General features: G+C 41.2%; 1 long non-coding RNA gene across 1 annotated transcript in view; it reads right to left on the reverse strand.

The window, feature by feature from the left end:
* LOC140453293 (uncharacterized) overlaps window positions 1-20,169 on the reverse strand; it is a 40,469-nt gene that overhangs the window by 17,635 nt on the left and 2,665 nt on the right. The window contains exon 2 of the long non-coding RNA XR_011952338.1: window positions 6,284-6,430. This is a non-coding gene — a long non-coding RNA (uncharacterized lncRNA). The remainder of the gene's footprint in view (window positions 1-6,283; window positions 6,431-20,169) is intronic.

Consider the following 20,169-nt stretch of genomic DNA (forward strand, 5'->3'; position numbering starts at 1 on the left):
TTTCTGACTGTCTACTCTATCTATTCCCCTGATCATCTTATAAACCTCTATCAAGTCACCCCTCATCCTTCGCCGTTCCAACGAGAAAAGGCCGAGAACTCTCAACCTATCCTCGTACGACCTATTCTCCATTCTAGGCAACATCCTGGTAAATCTTCTCTGCACCCTCTCCAAAGCTTCCACATCTTTCCTAAAGTGAGGTGACCAGAACTGCACACAGTACTCCAAATGTGGCCTAACCAAAGTCCTGTACAGCTGCAACATCACTTCATGACTCTTGAATTCAATCCCTCTGCTAATGAACGATAATATACCATAGGCCTTCTTACAAACTCTATCCACCTGAGTGGCAACTTTCAAAGATCTATGTACATAGACCCCAAGATCCCTCTGTTCCTCCACCTTACTAAGAACCCGACCATTAACCCTGTATTCCGCATTCTTATTTGTTCTTCCAAAATGGACAACCTCACACTTGGCAGGATTGAACTCCATCTTCCACTCCTCAGCCCAGCTCTGCATCATATCTAAGTTCCTTTGCAAACGACAAATGCCCTCTTCACTGTCCACAACTCCACCTATCTTCATATCATCTGCAAATTTACTGACCCACCCTTCGACTCCCTCATCCAAGTCATTAATAAAAATTACAAACCAGAGGACCCAGAATTGATCCCTGCGGAACTCCACTTGTAACTGGGCTCCAGGCTGAATATTTACCATCTACCACCACTCTCTGACTTCGACCGGTTAGCCAGTTTTCTATCCAATTGGCCAAATTTCCCTCTATCCCATGCTCCTGACTTTCCGCATAAGCCTACCATGGCGAACTTTATCAAATGCCTGACTAAAATCCATGTACACTACATCCACTGCTCTACCCTCATCCACATGCTTGGTCACCTCCTCGAAGAATTCAATAAGATTTGTAAGGCAAGACCTACCCTTCACAAATCTGTGCTGGCTGTCCCTAATCAAGCAGTGTCTTTCCAGATACTCATAAATCCTATCCCTCAGTACCCTTTCCATTACTTTGCCTACCACAGAAGTAAGACTAACTGGCCTGTAATTCCCGGGGTTATCCCTATTCCCTTTTTTGAACAGGGGCACAACATTTGCCCCTCTCCAGTCCCCTAGTACCATCCCCGTTAACAGTGAAGACGAGAAGATCATTGCCAACGGTACTGCAATTTCCTCTTTTGCTTCCCACATAATCCTAGGATATATCCCGTCAGGCCCGGGGGACTTGTCTATCCTCAAGTTGTTCAAAATGTCCAACACATCTTCCTTCCTAACAAGTATCTCTTCTAGCTTACCAGTCCGTTTCACACTCTCCTCTTCAACAATACGGTCCCTCTCGTTCGTAAATACTGAAGAGAAGTACTTGTTCAAGACCTCATAACAAAGATCAAGTAATCAAACATATTTATGCAATGGCACTGTGTTTTTAATGTTTCAATTTTATACCACTTTAGACCAAGTTGTTTTTATGAGTGCCCCAGCATTCAATTCAAGAATGTTAAACAGGATGATGTTGTCTCCTTATTGTCTGTATTACTACTTGCCTGCATTTCTGGACCCTATGAAATGTGGCTTAGACATCCCATGACAAAGTTTGATAGGTCACATAAAGTGATATTAGGGCAGGTGATAAAAGGGTTTGATTTGATTTATAACTGCCACCAACACCAAAGCAGATGGAAAAGTGCTGTCTTACATACTTTATAGGCAGATCATCAGAAATGTGGTTTGATTTCAGAAAGCAAAAATTGCACCAGCCTTGACCAGTGCCAATATACCAAATCTTGCTTGCCAACTAGCCAGAGGAAGCAATTGTGATTTAAGTGGGAGAATTAGTGATACTAAAGCATTCTGTTCAGATTATCATGGAGGAGGTGTTGTCACCTATTCTTGCTGACTGCAGCCTGGTGGTCAGGAAGTCGATAAGTAGTTACAGAGGGGGGAGCAGAGACCTAGGTCCTGGAGTTTGGAGATGAGTTTGTTTAGAATTATGAGTATTGAAGGCAGAGCTGTAGTCAATAAGTAGGAGCCTGACATAGTATCCTTGTTCTGGATTAGTGGTGCTGGAAGAGCACAGCAGTTCAGGCAGCATCCAACGAGCAGCGAAATCGACGTTTCGGGCAAAAGCCCTTCATCAGTTATTCCTGATGAAGGGCGTTTGCCCGAAACGTCGATTTCGCTGCTCGTTGGATGCTGCCTGAACTGCTGTGCTCTTCCAGCACCACTAATCCAGTATTTGGTTTTCAGCATCTGCAGTCATTGTTTTTACCATAGTATCCTTGTTGTCTAGATGTTCCAGGGATGAGTGTAGGGGGAGGGAGATGGCGTCTGCCATGGATTTATTGCACTGGTAAGTGATTTGCAAAGGATCAATGCAAACTGATTGGCTGCAATAGGTGAGCCATGATTAACCTCTCAAAGTACTTCATAACTACAGAGGTCAGAGCCACTGGGCAGTAGGCACCAGGAGGCATGTTACATGATTTTCTTTGGAATGGGGATAATGGTGGCCTTTTTGAAGCAGGTGGGGGCTTCATGATTATAGTAAGGAGAGGTTGAAGAATACTCCCGCCAGCTGCTCCATACAGGATCTGAGTGCATAGCCAGGGACTTGATTAGGGCCAGTCACTTTCCGTGGGTTGACCCTTCAAGCTGATCTAACGTCTGCAGTGGTGATCAAAGGTACAGGTGTATCCAAGGCTGATGAGACAGGTGACATCATTTCACTGACTTCCTGTTCAAAGCGATTGTGGAATGCTTTGAGCTCATTGTGTAGGAATGTACTATTACCCAAGATTCTGTCTGCCTTTGCTTTGTAGCCCTTTATGTTGTTTGGATTAGATTAGATTAGTTTCTCTACAGTATAGAAACAGGCCCGTCAGCCCAACACTGACCCTCTGAAGAGTAACCCACCCAGTCCCAATTCCCTACCCTATATTTACACCTGACTAATGCACCTAACACTAAGGGCAATTTAGCATGGCTAATTCACCTGACCTGCACATCATTGGATCGTGGGAGGAAACCAGAGCACCCGGAGGAAACCCACGCAGTTGCTTGCGGTGGGAATCAAACCCGGGTCCCTGGCGCTGTGAGGCAGCAGTGCTAACCATCGAGCCACTGTGACCGCGCCCCCCCCCCCCCCCCCAAACCCAAGCCTTGCCACAAATGATGGGTGTCCATGTAGTTAGTCTGGGTCTCCAGCTGAGTTTGGTATTGCCTCTTGGCATCTCTAGTGGCTTTGTGAAGGTCGTACCTGGATTTCCTGTACAGGTCAGGGTCAGCTGACTTGAATGCCTCAGACTTGGACTTTTGTAGGGACTGAACAAGAAAAAATTCAAATGTAGAAGGTTAATGAAGAAAAACCTGAGTTACTGTTGTAGTCTGCAAAGATTGTTGATGCTGGAGTGTTTATAATTGGGCATGTTTACTCTGTTACTATCCATAGAGCTCTACATATGTAAGCGTGGGAGTAACTAAATCCTTGTTAATCTAATTGTTCTGTTGTTCTGCTGTTAATCTAGTTATGTAAATTGATAAATTCCAATGCAAAACCACACAAGTAAACAGATTTTCTTTTCCATGGAACACCATTACTTGAGTTTTTTTTGGATAAATTGAAGAAATTAAACCTTGTGCTAATGTTTTCCCATTTCATCAGAAATGTGGTTTGATTTCAGAAAGCAAAAATCGCACCAGCCTTGATCAGTGCCAATATACCAAATCTTGCTTGCCAAGTAGCCAGAGGAAGCAATTGTGATTTAAGTGGGAGAATTAGTGATACTAAAGCATTCTGTTCAGCCAAAAGTAAAATACTGCAGTTGCTGAAAATCTGACACAAAAGCGAAGGAAAACACTCAAAACACAAAGCATTTTGGTGAGAACAGATTAATTTAGATTCTCAGTACAGCTCTTTTCATTAGAACAGAGGATCCTAAGAAATTCTGAACACGATGCGCAAACTCTTAACTTGGCTGTTCTCCCCAAATATGCTCACTGACTAGCTGATTATTTCCAACCTTATCTGTTTCTCACTCCAGACTGCGGTGGTTAAGAAAGAATATGCTGTCTCATACTCAGTACATGAAGAAGTTTCAGTTAACTTTAAGATGATCTCTGTTGTATCTAGTTGTTCTAGCAATATTATAAAATTGAAACAGAACATTAAACACTTCAGAGCCATTGCATAAATAAATTTGAATCCTTGCCTAGTTTCCTTCTCTGATATGTCTTTGAGAAGCGTGCTTAAAATTTCCACAGTTAACTGAAACATTGTTAAAAGGAAATGCTTCAGCAAATCCAGAATATTCACAACTGCATAAGCATTTTAAATTAACCCCTCAAGACACTGAGTTCTATCTTATTTTGATTTTTATGCATACTAAAACATTTTTCCTTGCACAAGTCCTTTGCTTTTTCAAAGGCAAATTACTGCGGATGCTGGAATCTGAAACCAGAAGAGAAAATGCTGGAAAATCTCAGCAGGTCTGGCAGCATCTGTAAGGACAGAAAAGAGCCGATGTTTCAAATCTACCTGACCCACAGCTTTGACAAAGGGTCAGTTAGACTTGAAATGTTGGTTCTTTTCTCTCCTTACAGATGCTGCCAGACCTGCTGAGATTTTCCAGCATTTTCTCTCTTTGGCTTCCTTTGCTTTTTCCTTTGTTTGTGATAGGTTTAACTCGGATGCAAGTTTGGTATTCAGGAAATACGTTAATTTTAACTAACCCAGAAAGGGGCTGAACTTTCCAGAATCAGGGTCTGAATCCCTAACACCCAGGGAAATTTTTCTTCTTTAATGTTGAGCAGTGCTCGTACAAGAAATTGCTGAGGCCCCAACTTGATCAACCATTCTGTGTTTTAAGGGATTGTCTCTTATTTTGCCTGTATGATCCATGTTCCTTAAGTGACACCTTTTGTTCTGATTTCTAGCATAGCCTATCAGAGGTTGATATAAGCTCTTATGCTTCTGTTTTGTTTATAGTGAAGAGTTATGGTCACCATATTCCTCCCTTTCTCAGCTAGGCATGTAGTCTCATGGTCACCAGCACCTACCTCCCCAGCCCCACCCCTCCACACTAATCCCCAGCCTCCTGGATGAAGTGCCCCTTATTTCAATTTATGCAAGTTGGTCATCCTGCTGAGAGCAACAACCTCTCCTGACAAGTTGTAAAACCTCGGCTGGTCTTCCCAGTTGGGGTGGTTTGTTAGGAGATATTACTCCTGGCAAAGATCCACTTCCTGTGGCTCCGTCTTCTTGACATTGTGTAGATCAGTAGGAATAGCAGGGAGGGGACATAGCACACATGATGTGTCTGTAACTGTCGTCATTAGGTTTCTTGGGAATTTTGAGTAAAAATGCTTGACGTGCAAAGCAATTCAATCATTAACTGAAAGAATAAGGTGCAGATTAATGTTTGAGGAAGTATGTTTCATCAGAGGTGATGTAATCAATTCCCTTTATTGGATCAACCCAATCAGGAGAGAGATCAAAGAACATCAGGGAGGGGGGCCACAAATATATATGTATGATAAATTTATTAAAGAGGCAATTGGATGAAATAGTTTGATTTTTATGCTGATAAGGCTATCGTCTATTTTGTTTTAGTCTTTAATCTTTATAATTGTCTATAGAAGAAAATATAAATAAATTTTACTTCATAAAATTTGTGCTGTTTTTCAGAGTCTGGCAGTGCAAATGGAGGCAAGGCTTACCTCAATACCCCATTACTATCTGGGAACATGAGGACTGCAGTGATTGCTCTGTGTTCTAGTAGTCCTCTGTATTCTGGTATCAATTGTGGGTGGCACAGTGCTGCCTCACAGCGCCAGAGACCCAGGTTCAATACCCACCTCAGGCAACTGTCTGTGTGGAGTTTGCACATTCTCCCCGTGTCTGGGTGGGTTTGCTCTGGTTTCCTCCCACAGTCCAAAAATGTGCAGGTTAGGTGAAGTGGCCATGTTAAAGTACCCGTAGTGTTAGGTGAAAGGGTAAGTGTAGGGGAAGGGTCTGGGTGGGTTGCTCTTCGGAGGGTCGGTGTGGACTTGCTGGGCCGAGGGGCCTGTTTCCACACTGTAAGTAAATTGTAGGTAGGTAGCAATTTTTTTCATCTGCAAAGCACTAGATTGGTAAACGTTCTTTTCCACATCCCGACACCCTTCCCCCTCTCCCCAGGTCTCAATGGTGCCTCTATCACATCCATCTCCTCGTGTGTCTATTTCACTTTGTTTTAAAAAGTGTCATTTTACAGATGGTGCTCACCTGGTTCTGACAGTTTTCCTATCTTTGGAAGTGAAGATGATGTATTGCTCCCTGCGGAGGCAAAGCTGGAACATAACCGGTAATCAATTGGTTGTGAAAGTGAAGATGTGCATTCAGGATCTTCTGGCTCTTGGTTCAAACTTGTTTCTGGTGCAATAGAGATAGAACACAATCAACATAATCTGCCGAAATGCCATGGATTTCCCCTCACCTCCCAACATGTGCTTGACAGGACACTCGGGAAACTTCAAGTAAATGGCCAGGAAATCATCCTGACAATAGGGTGCAAACTGATGGCCACCCCTCACAGAAGTTCAGGGCAATCCTGTTGGAAGGAGCTCCTTCAGCTGGTCCTGCCGTATCAATCCTCATTCAAAGCCTTCACAGATCAGTTTCATCGTCTGCCCGCCCAGGAAGCTCATAGCTCTCTGTTTCCAAATGAACAATATTTGGGTTAATTTATACTTGACTTCAGCCTTTTTCAAATATTCTATTCGCAACATATATTCAAAGCATAGCATCAATTTGGATTAAAGCACAAATTGAACAATTGGGATTTTCCTTTTGATTTACTAACCTTGTCCAGGGGACTTTGGGCTGCAAGAGTGAATTAAATTGGAGTGGAGTGATTGCCACCTGAATTTTATTACTAAAACATATCCCTTATGCACTCCATTAGAATTTACTGTGAGAGAGTGTGAGTACAAGTCTAAAGAAGCAGTGATGACCTTGTCTCTCTCTCTCTCTCTCTCTCTATTTGAGCAATTCCAACTTGGTTGGTATAGAATTTGAGATGGAAAATGGACTTAGGCTAACTTCCACCAATTTGTCATCATTTCATTTTCAAGGAGGATTGTGCTACTTGAAAGCTATTGAGACAATGTATAATATTGAGTCTTGTCAACACCAACTCGCCATTGCTCAAGGAGGGTGACTAACATTCTCTCTGTTGGCAGATTGCATAACCCCTATCCTTCCAAATGGAACCAGAAATTTGAACCCACCCCCCCCTCCCCCCGCCAACATTTACAGAAAAGGGAGGCAATTGCATGGCCAAGTTATGTTGACTTTGTAGAGCAACATTCATATGAAGTTGTGAATGTGTGCATTAACAACAAATGCTTGATTAAAAAAGTGTGTCAGCTACTTTACTTGTTCCACCTCCATGGGGTTGTAGCCATCTACCAGGCTGACAGGATATTCTCAATAGTGTGAGAAAGTGTTGATGAAGGAGCAGTGCTCCGAAAACTAGTGCTTGCAGTTAAACCTGTTGGACCATAACCTGGTGTTGTGAGATTTTTAACTTTGTACTATTTGCTGTGCTTCCTGCTTCCCTGAGCTCAGAAACTTCACTATTCCACTTCCACTTCCAATTTTCCACTCCCTCTTGTAGGAGAAGCAATGAATGTTTAATGTCTGATATGAAGACTTTGTTTCCCCAATTAGCATCATCCTGTGGTCAAAGGAGGTGCTAGTGCCTTGTTCATTTACTTGACGTATCCTTGAAAAGTAACAGAAATCCTTGTATTTTCTATTAGTTGGTGGGACACAAGCATTTCTGGAATGCTCATTGCCAATCCCTGGTTGCCCTTGAAAAAATGGTGGTGAACCTTGGCAGTCTGTGTGGGTATAGGTACACAATTTATACTGATGGGGAGGGAAATCCATGATTTTGACCCAGCAATACTGAAGAAATTGTACGGTTCCAAGTTAGGACTCAGAGCGAATCTTACGGGTTGTGATCTTTCCATGCATTTGCTGCTCTTGTTCTTCTAAGTGGTTCTTGTCATGTGTATGGAGGATATGTTGAAGGAACATTGGTAAGTTGTTGCTGTGCATCGTGTAAATTGTACATGCAGTTGCCATTGTGCATGGGTGGTGGAAGGAGTGATTGTTTAAGGTGATGGAGGGGGGTACCAATCAAGTGAGCTGCTTTGACCTGAGTAGTCTTTAACTTCTACAGTGTTATGGGGGCTGAACTCAAGTAGAGAGTATTACGTCACACGCTGACTTGTGCCTTGTAGATGGTGGACAGACTTTGGCGAGTCAGGGCAATGTTATAGCTGAGAAGAATCTGGATTGGTTCCAGATCTCTTGTATGGGCACTAGACATTTTCTGCAGTCCTCCTAACTGGATTGATCACTTGTTCTGCCTGGAGGTCTGAGATTGGCCAGCCTGGCTTCACAACTAGAGGGAGTCAGCACAAGTGATCTAGGATTGTCCTGGATGCCTTCTATGGTCTGAACTACATCATCACTTCTAGGAATTATAGCAAGAAATGCTGGATCAGAAAGTATCACCGCTATGGGTCCCAAGTCATACCTTTTTCTGTCAACTCCCTGGTTTACAAGCTTACTGCAGATAAGATGCGTGACTTATGTTAATTAGATTAGATTACTTACAGTGTGGAAACAGGCCCTTCGGCCCAACAAGTCCACACCGCCCCGCCGAAGCGCAACCCACCCATATCCCTACATCTACCCCTTACCTAACACTACGGGCAATTTAGCATGGCCAATTCACCTAACCTGCACATCTGTGGACTGTGGGAGGAAACCGGAGCACCCGGAGGAAACCCACGCAGACACGGGGAGAATGTGCAAACTCCACACAGTCAGTTGCCCGAGGCAGGAATTGAACCCGGGTCTCTGGCGCTGTGAGGCAGCAGTGCTAACCACTGTGCCACCGTGCTATGTCACTCATAGCAGGGAACTGAGGGGCAGTGAAAGAATTGTAATTGTATAGCAAGATTTGAGACCATTATCAAGAGCAACTTTAGCAATTAGGGAGGAAGGCATGTCTCATTGTACACGGGAGGGCTCTATATCCCCCTAATCCTCTTGTTTGATTGTCCTTATGCTTCATTTATCTTCACTACTCTAATGGAGATGCCTAATTTCTGATTGAGTGAGATTGGGAATGCACCTTTTCAGCCACAAAACCATATCCTACTACTCTTCTGTGCGTTGTCTTATTTTTCGTAAGCATGCGTCTTGGAATGAATACTGTAAGAATTTTCATTACTGGCTCACGATTCTTCTTCAGGATCATTAATATATTACAGTTTACTCTTTCTCATGAAAATATCATCGTTATCAAGGAGTCCGCCTTTATCACACATTCTTCGAAATTCTTTGAATAGACAACCCTAGATTTTCTTTCTCATTCACATTTTTAGTTCATAAACAATGAAGAAAACAGAATAATTCAAGAATTCATCCTGATACCAAAAGCAAAACAATTAAAATGAGATTGAAATCAGACCAAGATGACAAGAATTGTAATGAGTTAGCAAAAGTGACTGCAATGCTTAAACAGACAGTGCAGCATCAGAAGGATACACTGAGTAAACTTATTGAATGTAATACTAAATTGGAAAGCATCCTTTTGGAGATTACCTTTCAAGTACAATTGATGAATAGGTCATTATCTAAATAGTTTAATGTTAAAAAATCACACAATAGCAGGTTATAGTCCAACAGGTTTATTTAGAAGCACTAGCTTCCGGAGCACTGCTCCTTCATCAGGTGGTTGTGGAGCATAAGATCATATGAAACAGAATTTATAGCAAAAGATTACAGTGTCATGCCACTGACACTGTAATCTTTTGCTATAAATTCTGTGTCTTATGGTCTTATGCTCCACAACCACCTGATGAAGGAGCAGCGCTCCGAAAGCTCATGCTTCCAAATAAACCTGTTGGACTATAACCTAGTGTTGAGTGATTTTTAACTTTGTCCACCCCAGGCAAAAGTGAGGACTGCAGATGCTGGAAATCAGAGTCTAGATTAGAGTGGTGCTGGAAAAGCACAGCAGGTCAGGCAGCATCCGAGGAGCAGGAAAATCAATGTTTCGGGCAAAAGCCCTTCGTCAGGACCTGTCCATGCTTTTCCAGCACCACTCTAATCTAGACTTTGTCCACCCCAGTCCAACACTGGCTCCTCCACATCATATTTAGATGATAGTATGCAACAGCTACAAAAGGGGAGTGAAGAGGACACTCACAACATGGTTTTGATGCTCACTTCCACTGAAATGAATGGGAGAGCCTTAAAAGAATTACAGAATGAAGTTCAGCAGCTGAGTGGTTGCATTCATGGCACTATCACCTGCATGGAAAATATTCTCATCCAACAGCAGAAAATTGAAGAATTTGTTCTGCAAATGAGAAATGTATCTGATGTTGCACAGAATATGAGGATGACGCAAAACCATGCGGAGGAGGAGCTGAGGGCAGAGATGATCATTTTAAACAATGTCACTGATGACCGGAGATTGAAAGACTGGGAGCACTCATCGAGTTTGCAAGATATTACGCTGATACAAGGTAATTCCATAACATTCCTATATCTTTTTCCTAATTCCTTATTGAAACTAGTTGTTCTTAGCAAAAGTAACTGATTTGGTTTCTTGATTGGTGGAAGTTATCAGTGAAATTATTTTATTTCTTCACAAGGATTAAAGAGGGAAGTTTTGCTTTACTCCTGACTCAGAAACCTCACATAGTACTAGATAAGTGATGAATTAGTTGAAAGTAAGAGGTGGAGATGGATGGATCTTTGAAAGCTAAATTGCCACACTTCACATAAATGACTTGGATGAAGGGACCAAATATATGGTTGCTAAATTTGCTGGTTACACAAGATAGGTGGGAAGTCAGTTATAAAAAGACGATTTAAAGGAGGCTACAAAAATATATAGATTGGTTCAGTGAGTGGGCAAGGGTCTGGCAAGTAAAGTACAACATCGGAAAGTATGAAATTGTCAATTTTGGCAGGAAACATATTATCTAAATGATGACATTACAGAGCTCCGAGATGCAGAGAGATCTCTGTGTCCTAGTGCATGAATTACAAAAGATTAGTATGCGGGTACAGCAAATAATTAGGAAAGCTCATTGTTTGTTTGCACATTTATTAGGAGAAGAAGAAACTGCAGTTAGGTTATAATTCAGTTACACATAGCATTGGTGAGACCACCTTTGGAGGGTTGTGCACAGTACCGCTCACTTAAGGCAAACTGTAAATGCTTTGGAAGCAGGTCAGAGAAACTTCACTCCATGAATATTTGGAATAGGTGTCTTATACAAGCTAGGCTTGTATGCTCAAAACTTTAGAAGAGTAAACGTTTACTGAATTGAAACATATAAAGATCCTGAGGGGTGGATGTAGGTTTGCTCATCAAGCTGGAAAGTTCATTTTCAGATGTTTTGTCACCATACTAGGTAACATCTTCAGTGAGCCTCTGGATGAAGCTTTGTCCGGAGGCTCACTGAAGATGATACATAGTATGGTGACAAAACGCCTGAAAATGAACTTTTCAGCTCAGTGAGCAAACCTACATCTAGAACCTCAACCTGAGCTACAAATCTTCTCAAAACTCACTGACATCCTGAGAGGTATTGATATGGTGGATGTGGAAACAATATGTTGTATTTTCCAAAGTGTGGCAATCTTGCTTGTTATTGGTAAGGCCATGGGGAGTGGTGTTGAACCGAGTGATCAAGAGATCCAGGTGCACAGTTCCTTGAAAGTGGCATCACACGTAGACAGGGTGGTAAAGAAGACGCTTAGCATGTTGCCCTCATTGGTCAGAGCATTGAGCATGGGAGTTGGGTAGTCATGTTGCAGCTGTACAGAACATTGGTAAGGCCACATTTGAAGTACTGCATACAATTTTGGTTGCTGTGCCACAGGAAGGATATTGTTAAATTGGAATGATGCAGAAAAGATTTACAAGGATGTTAACAGGACTGGAGGGTTTGAGTTGTAAGGACAGGCTGGATAGACTGGGACTTTTTTCCCTGGAGTATAGGAGGCTGAGGGGTGATGTTATAGAGTTTTATAAAACATGAGAGATGTAGATTAGCTGAACAGCCAAGGTCTTTTCCCTAAGGTAGGGATGTTCAAAATTAGAGGACAAGTGTTGAAGAGGACAAGTGGGGGAAAGATTAAAAAGGGACCTGAAAGTTGGTGTGTATGTGGAATGAATGGCTAGAGGAAGTGGTAGAAGCAGGTAAAGTTACAACATTTAAAATACATTTGGACAGGTACATCAATAGGAAAAGTTAACAGGGATATGGGCCAAATGCAGGCAAATAGGACTGGTTTAGTTTGGAAAACTGGTCGGCATGGATGAGTCAGACCAAAGGATCAGTTTTTGTGCTTAATGACTCTTTGATTTAGGACTTTTTACTTAAGAAGGGAGCTCTTCACTTCTGAGGGATTCCATTCAGAGGTCCCTCAGAAATATGGAGCTGTACTTTGATTCTGATGGTTCTTTTGTAGTACAGAACTGCCAGAGGAAGACAAACCCCCTTTTCACAGCAGTTAGCTACCTAGAGGGGGTGGGGGTGAGTGGGAAGAGTATTAGGCCAGGTTATATCCGGTAGAGAGGGTTGGGTGTGGTCTGATCCAGTCTTGTTGGAGTTGGGTTGGGTCCGGAGTCGATGAATAGGAGTCAAGTCCTGGGGATATTGTAAGAGGGTTTGGAAGATTAAAGTGGTCTGGCGGAGGTGAAGTTGGTGATTGTGATGCAAGTATGGAATCAGTTATAGAGTCTCAGAATGGTATGGAACCAGACCCTTCGGTCTAACTAGTCCACATCAACCACGTCCTCAAACTAAATTAGTCCCACTACTTGCATTTAGCCATATCTCTCCAAACTTTTCCTACTCAAGTATGTATCCAAATGCCTTTTAATCGTTGTAACTGTACCTGCATCCATCACTTCCTCTGGCAGTTCATTCCACACATGAGCCTATGTAAATAAGTTGCTCCTCATGTATTTTTAAAATCTTTCTCCTCTCCCTTAAAAATATACCCCCTAATTTGAAGTCCCTCACCTTAGGGAAAATACTTTTGCTATTCACCTTATCTATGCCCCTCGTGATTTTATAAACCTCTAAAAAGGTCACCTATTAACCCCCTATGCTCTAATGAAAAAAGTCTCAGCCTATCCAGCTTCTCCTTATAACCTAAACCCTCCATTCCTGGCAACATGCTGGTAAATCTTTTCTGAGCCCCCTCCAGTTTAATAATATTCTTCCTATAACAGGGCATCTAGAACTGCACACAGTACTCCAGAAAAGATCTCACCAATGTCCTGTACAACCTCAATATGACATCCCAATGTCTGTACTCAAAGATCTGAGCAATGAAAGCAAGCGAGCTAAACTCCTTCTTAACTACCCTGTCTATCTTTGAACAGTTACTCAGGAATTAGACTATATACATAATAGTATAACTTTTCTTGAGTCTATCTTTAGTTTCATCAGAGCATTCATAGAATCCCTCTGAATTTAAATAGAGCCTTTTGGAGGGTTCCAGGTGAATTGGAATTGGCCAGTGGAATATTCAATATCCTGGGTAATTCCTTCAGAGTTTGACATGATGGGAATTCTTCAGGATCCCTCATGCACAACTCCAATAACAATGCTGTGGCCAATGAAAATTCCTAACCAATGTTTCCCCTTGTGGTAGAATCCAGAACTAGGGGTCATGCTTAAAAGTAAAGGGTCACCGACTTAAGACAGATAAGGAGAATATTGTTTTCTCAAAGAAGAATGAAAGTCTTTGATTTAACATGGTAGCAGTGCCTTAGACTGTTTTCAGGCAGAGGTAAATTCTTTATTAGAAAGTGGATAAAAGGTTATTTGACGTAGAAGGAATGTGTTGTAATCAGATCAGCCATAATCCTATTGAATGGCTCTCTGCTTCTCCTAATTCACGTGTTTGTGTGTTGCTACGTAAGTCAGGCTAAGACTTGGAAAATTTCTTTTTAAAGTCATCCTGGTTCTACCAGACCATATAGCTGCTCTCTCATTAGGGAGAGACGACTGGTAGTGGTTTAACATAAGGGTCACCATACCTCATGCGACGGAAGAGCATGAGAGACCTTTCATGGTAACTGCAGTCAGTTCAAGAATTAAACCTGGGCTATTGGCATCACTCTGCATCATGGTCTGGCCTTTCAGCCAATAAGCCAACTGTCCTGGAATCATTGTCAGAAGGGCGTAGCTGGCTAACCAAATTGTTATTTGAATTCTTGTGAAACCCTTTAACATTAGTGAGTGTTAAAGTCAAATACATCACAAGAAAACTGTGTCAGCACTTGAAAAAAATACTAGAGATACGAATGAATTCGTGAGAGGAGTTAGTTGGTGTATGAACAGAACTTCAACAGAGACACAAAGTACTGGAGAAATTCAGCAGATTTGACAGCGTTTGTAGACAGAAACAATGAGTGAACTCTGCACCCTTTGTATCTCACTCTGCACCCTTTGTATCTCACTCTGCATTGCGTAACGCAGTTGGCACAAACTTCTCTGATGTGTACAATGGGTGAGGCAGGAAATGCTTATCATTCCTGGATCATGGATCTCCAGTTGTCTTGATAATTGATATTTGGGCTAAAGCTATTTTAATTCCATAATGGGTTGGGACCTATTGTAATTATAATGATGTCTGAAACAACCATTCTCAAAAGGCTGTTTCATAGCAGGAATCGAGAATAACTCATGCAGAAGTGACCAGATCATTAGAATTCCCACAGTGCAGGAAGAGGCCATTTGACCCATCGAGTCTGTAACAACTTCCAAAGAACACCCCATCCCATGCCCATAATGCCACATGGGGTTTTTATTACGGCTAACTCACCAAACCCTCACATTCCTTGGCACAACAGAACAATTTTTAGCATGTCCAATCCACTACACCTGCACATGTGTAGGTGTAGTGGGAGGAAATGCATGCAAACCGAGGAAGAATGTGCAAATTTTATGCAGGCAGTCCCCCAAGGCTGGAATCAAACCAGAGGCCCTGGTGCTGTTAGCCAGCTGTGCTAACCACTGAGTCATCATGCTATCCAAAGGAATTTGAAACAGTCGAGACATGTTTTTTAAAGATCTGTTTACAATCTTTAATGGAGTTGTTCATGCCATGATTAATTTAGAAGGACAGACATATGAGATCATGAATCACCAATCTACTATTACACCATTGACATAGAGTGCTGTGTGAATTATACACTTCCTGTATGGTCGTAGGTATTGGTTGTTGTCCAAACACACATCCTTAAATTGACAAGCATTTACTTGATCAAAACCATAGTGAGATCAATTAGAATATTTCCTTTTGCTTCAAAGTTTACTGTAGGTTAGCAGTTGCTTGTAAATTCCTGGTTTCACTCCAGGGTTGAAAGAATTGAGCCAGAAATTTCTAACATTTTTTTCTTCTTTAAAAATTTTCTTTTTGCATGAGAATTGCATGAATGTCAAAGTGTGACTTACAGAGCTCAAAACCATTGTGTAATTATGCAGGATATCCAAATCTTTGGTATTGGGGGACAGCATGAGATGGTTGTGCTAAAAACTGGAATGAAGGCAGGTAGGATTAGAGCAAACACTGGGAACTAACAAATTGGCAGTCTGTTATGGCTTTTGCCTAATATTAGTGTCCTTTAGAGTTACAAAAAAACAAACTATCAGGCACGGTGTAAAACAGCAGGCATTGGATTTTCATGGAAGCGGTGGGGAAGATCAAGTCAGGCAACTTTCTAACTTGGCAAACCCAGTTGCTTTAAATGGGCCTCTGTATTTTCACTTCATGAAGTCAAAGTGAAAAGAGAGACACAGGCCTGCCACTTCCAGAAGCAGTTCACACTTATCCATTATAGGCAGCTGAGTGCTGAAATGGGCTAGTTACAACATCAGCATCATTTGTCTGGATCTTCAGCCCAGTTACATTAAAAGGCTAGTTGGCCTTTTAAGCCATCACCTCCAACAGTCATTCAGCCTCCACCTCATGCCCCTTCCATATTCAGTTATAATCTCATGCCTCTTCCCTGTCCTCTCCTTTTTCCTATGCCCCTTTGTTATGCTTTCCAGTAAACCATGGCCCGTCTCTATGTTGATTCATTGAGTATACACTGAACCAATAAGACATAAAATACCATTGGCAAGTGTTAGAAATGATCAAGGAGAAGAAAAGGCACAGAAAAGCACTAAAATTGCTGCTTATACAATCTTATAAGTGTCAATCGCACACTGTCATTTATCATAAAATAACAGAGTCTTTGCACTGTTTCATACCTCTCAACCCCAGGGCATCAATGTGGACTTCACCAGTTTCCTCATTTCCCTTCCCCCCACCTTACCCCAGTTTCAACCTTCCAGCTCAGCTCTGTCCCCATGACCTGTCCTACATGCCTATCTCCCCTCCCACCTATTCACTCCACCCTCCCCTCTGACCTATCACCTCCATCCCCACCCCCATTCACCTATTGTACTGTTGGCTACCTTCTCCCAGCCCCCCCCCCTCCCCCCCCCCCATTTATCTCTCCATCCCGGAGGCTTCCTGCCTCTATTCCTGATGAAGGGCTTTTGCCTGAAACGTCAATTTTCCTGCTTCTCGGATGCTGCCTGACCGGCTTTGCTTTTCCAGCACCATTGATCTAAACTCTGGTTTCCATCATCTGCAGTCCTCACTTTTGCCCACTGTTTCGTACTTCTCAGTCTTGCCCAATGAAACATTCAACATTGAAATACCACATTAAATAGAGAATAATTTAATATAATATTTAAAAAGATGTCATTCAATCAAAGCAAACATCCCCTCAGACTATCCAAACAGGCGTCAGTGAAGCTAATTCCAATAGTTAGTCATGAAGCTCAGCTAAGAATTCATAATGGGACCATCTGACAACCATATGAACAGGAATACATGGCCTCATTATGACTGACTAACTGAGTGCCACAATTCAATATTGGCATCATCGCAGCAGGGGTTTACTTGGACATCTTAAAGGGCAACACTAGCGTTGGTTCCATTATGAGACTATAATAAGTTATTCATTATTTGTGATTTTACATAATCTGCATGTTTGTTTGGATAAAATTAGGAGACAGTACAGTAAACTTTCTGTTATTGGTATTATGGTTGGATCTGTCTTACGGTTGTAAACACAGCTTTTTTGGTTCAAAGGAGATTATTTCTGTGTTTTCTTTAAGCTTTTCATACAAGCCACTGTTGCTGCATGATGGGGAATGTGTAATAACTTTTACACTTCTCTGTCTAAAGGCTTCCGAATCTCAAACTAAATGGCCTGAAGAGTCATAAACCATGTATGCTTGAGAAACTGGATGGTCTCTTTTGAAATAATGGGAGGTGGAGAGGTGGGGGGGTGGGTTGGTGATGTAAGACGTATGCCCCTGCAGAGGAGTCAGCAGAACTACAGCTCACACCCACACACTCGGCGTGTGCTAGCAAAATTGTTCGAAAGGGGAGTCACAGTGTCTGATCCCGCTCACCATTTTTAAAGGACTCATACCCAGTCTGACTCAGTGACAATCCAGGCTGATGCTTATTGTTTTTAGGCAATTTACACTGCAGCTCAAGAGGATTTTGAGGCCACACCCTGTCCATTATAACACTTTCCTTTCTATTGAATACCAACACACTACAAACCTTATGACCTTGCTCCACTGAACTCCTCCCCACAAACACTTATTCTCTTAAGATTCACAGGCTTGTTTTCTTCTTGATCCAATCGACTCCACTGGATATTTGTGCTCCCACAATTATCTTCATTAACTGTTCTCTGATCTTTTCTCCTGTTGGATGGAATGTTTGAATTTCTCCAGCCTTGAACGTTTTTAAATACAGTTTCCAAATGGTAGAAAAAAGGAAGCTCATTCATTAGAGTGGAACTGCCAACCAGGATGCAAAGCATGTTAATACTTTGTGGACGAATATACTTCATAGTCATATTATGATAACATGGGGTTGACCCTCTACTGCAGACTGCAGTTAAAACAAAACAAGATAAACAAAGCCAGTAAAATGAATGAAGTGATCTGGATCTCAAAAATGCTTACTTGGCTTGTTCCCCATCCATACATAATATGGTCCACATGAATGTAATGCTGAAGTTCCAAAACAGCCAGTTACATTCTCAGAGGATGGGCACTAAATGCTGACCTTGCCACTGACTTCAAGAATGAAAAAGAAAAGACTGCACTCGATGATCAAGTAATCTGCCCAAAGGAAATGCAATAGAGATGTTTATGGTCATGCACCCGACCAAATCAACCTGTGGGTGATTTAATTTTAGGGATGCCCGAGAAACATTGTAATATACCTTTTCCATCTAGAAGCAGACTGACTTGTATTTCTAATATTTTCCTTGAAAATTTACTTTAATTTAAATCATATTATGCTTTAAAAGTTCCTAGAAGTCCCAAAAGAGAAAAGGTTGATCCAGGAGAGCGAGGTGAAACTGGATTGCCAGAGTTAAAAGGTATTTTGTGCAGAACAAAAAAATGAAATTAACATCTATTAAATGATTTTAAAATTGTTAAAAATGATTGTAATTGATGTGTTATAACCAATATCACAAAAAAAGTCATAAAGCATTGGGGAGAAGCTGGGAGGTTGCTATTGTGAAAAAAGGTGCATGATTTATACATCATTTTCAGAGTTTAGGATTTCAAAATCCTAGCATTTGTGTATTGCTTACTTTTGCAAAAGGATTTGTTTTAAAAACTAGGTCAGACAGTCCTGCTGGAATAGTAACCTAATCGAGTAGGAGTCTGAGAGCAGGTGACTGCAAACACTGGAATGTTAATGAAAAAAAACAACTAAAATGGTAATGGTCTTTGACAGCTAGGGTATATGTTGAAGGTCATTAGATTTTTTTCAGTTCAGAATAATACAAGATTGACTTGAGTTTAGGAAGTCCAGAGACTGGAAGTTTTTAGGACCATTTGGATTGGTCCTGACAGAGGTCCAAATCAAGTACAGTTTCTATCATTGTAAGGTGTATTTTTATAGCAAGTTAGGGAAAACAACAGTTACCTTTTCAGAAAAGTTTAGATTGTGCAGCATCTATACCAGAAACATTTGATTAGAAATCTTTATATTATTAGAAATTGGTAAGAAAATTCTACAGCTGTACAGGATAGAAACTGGGGAGGATCAGTAATGCAGAACTTAAATTGTCCCTCTATATCAAAATCTTTAAATTCTGCAAAGGGTAGTGTCACTAAACAGATTTTTAATGTTTTTTAAGATCTTTCTAACTGTGTTCTATATTTAGCTTATTTTCTATTTATTCTTTTATGTGATAAATCTCTGTTCTATCATTAAAGAAAATCCTCAGCCTCGTGCAAACATGTCTCAATGACGATCACATTAATTAAACTTTAAACCATCTATCAAATTTGATTTTATTCCTGGAATATGACTCCTCCAGTATTGCTGTCAGCTTAGGTTGTCCCACTATTGTTGTTATGATTCTGGCTGGGGAGTGGTAAACAACCAACAAATCATGGGCATCTTGGAAAACTATTGATTCTGGTATAATCAAGAAACCTATTCAGCAATGACATGAATATTAGTTGTTGAAATAGCTCGGGCTTCAATGACATGTAAAATATATACTTCAGGGGTTATTTACTATTTGTAGGAAATTATACTTGGTTGCTATGGAGCGAGTCGGACCATTTAAAACAAATTGCATTGAAACCAAAATTATTGCAGTATCACTTATGAATATATTACATACCACAAGAATGCTGACACCTTTGAGGTTCAAAGTCCAAGTGACATTTGATCAAATCTATTTCAAGTGATTTGGAAATGCTGGTGTTGAACTGGGGTGTACAAAGTTAAAAATCACACAACACCAGGTTATAGTCCAACATGCTTCCAATTAAACCTGTTGGACTATAACCTGGCATTGTGTGATTTTTAGCATATTTCAAATGGGTTTGTTTTAGGCAGAATCTTTTACTAAGCTTAACATTTTTGAAGAACCCTGTTCTCATTAACTTCACTTAATATCAACTCAGATCTTGAAGTCAGCAGTGAAGTGATTTTTAGATATC

Source organism: Chiloscyllium punctatum, chromosome 27, assembly GCF_047496795.1.
Source record: "Chiloscyllium punctatum isolate Juve2018m chromosome 27, sChiPun1.3, whole genome shotgun sequence".
NCBI lineage: Eukaryota > Metazoa > Chordata > Chondrichthyes > Orectolobiformes > Hemiscylliidae > Chiloscyllium > Chiloscyllium punctatum.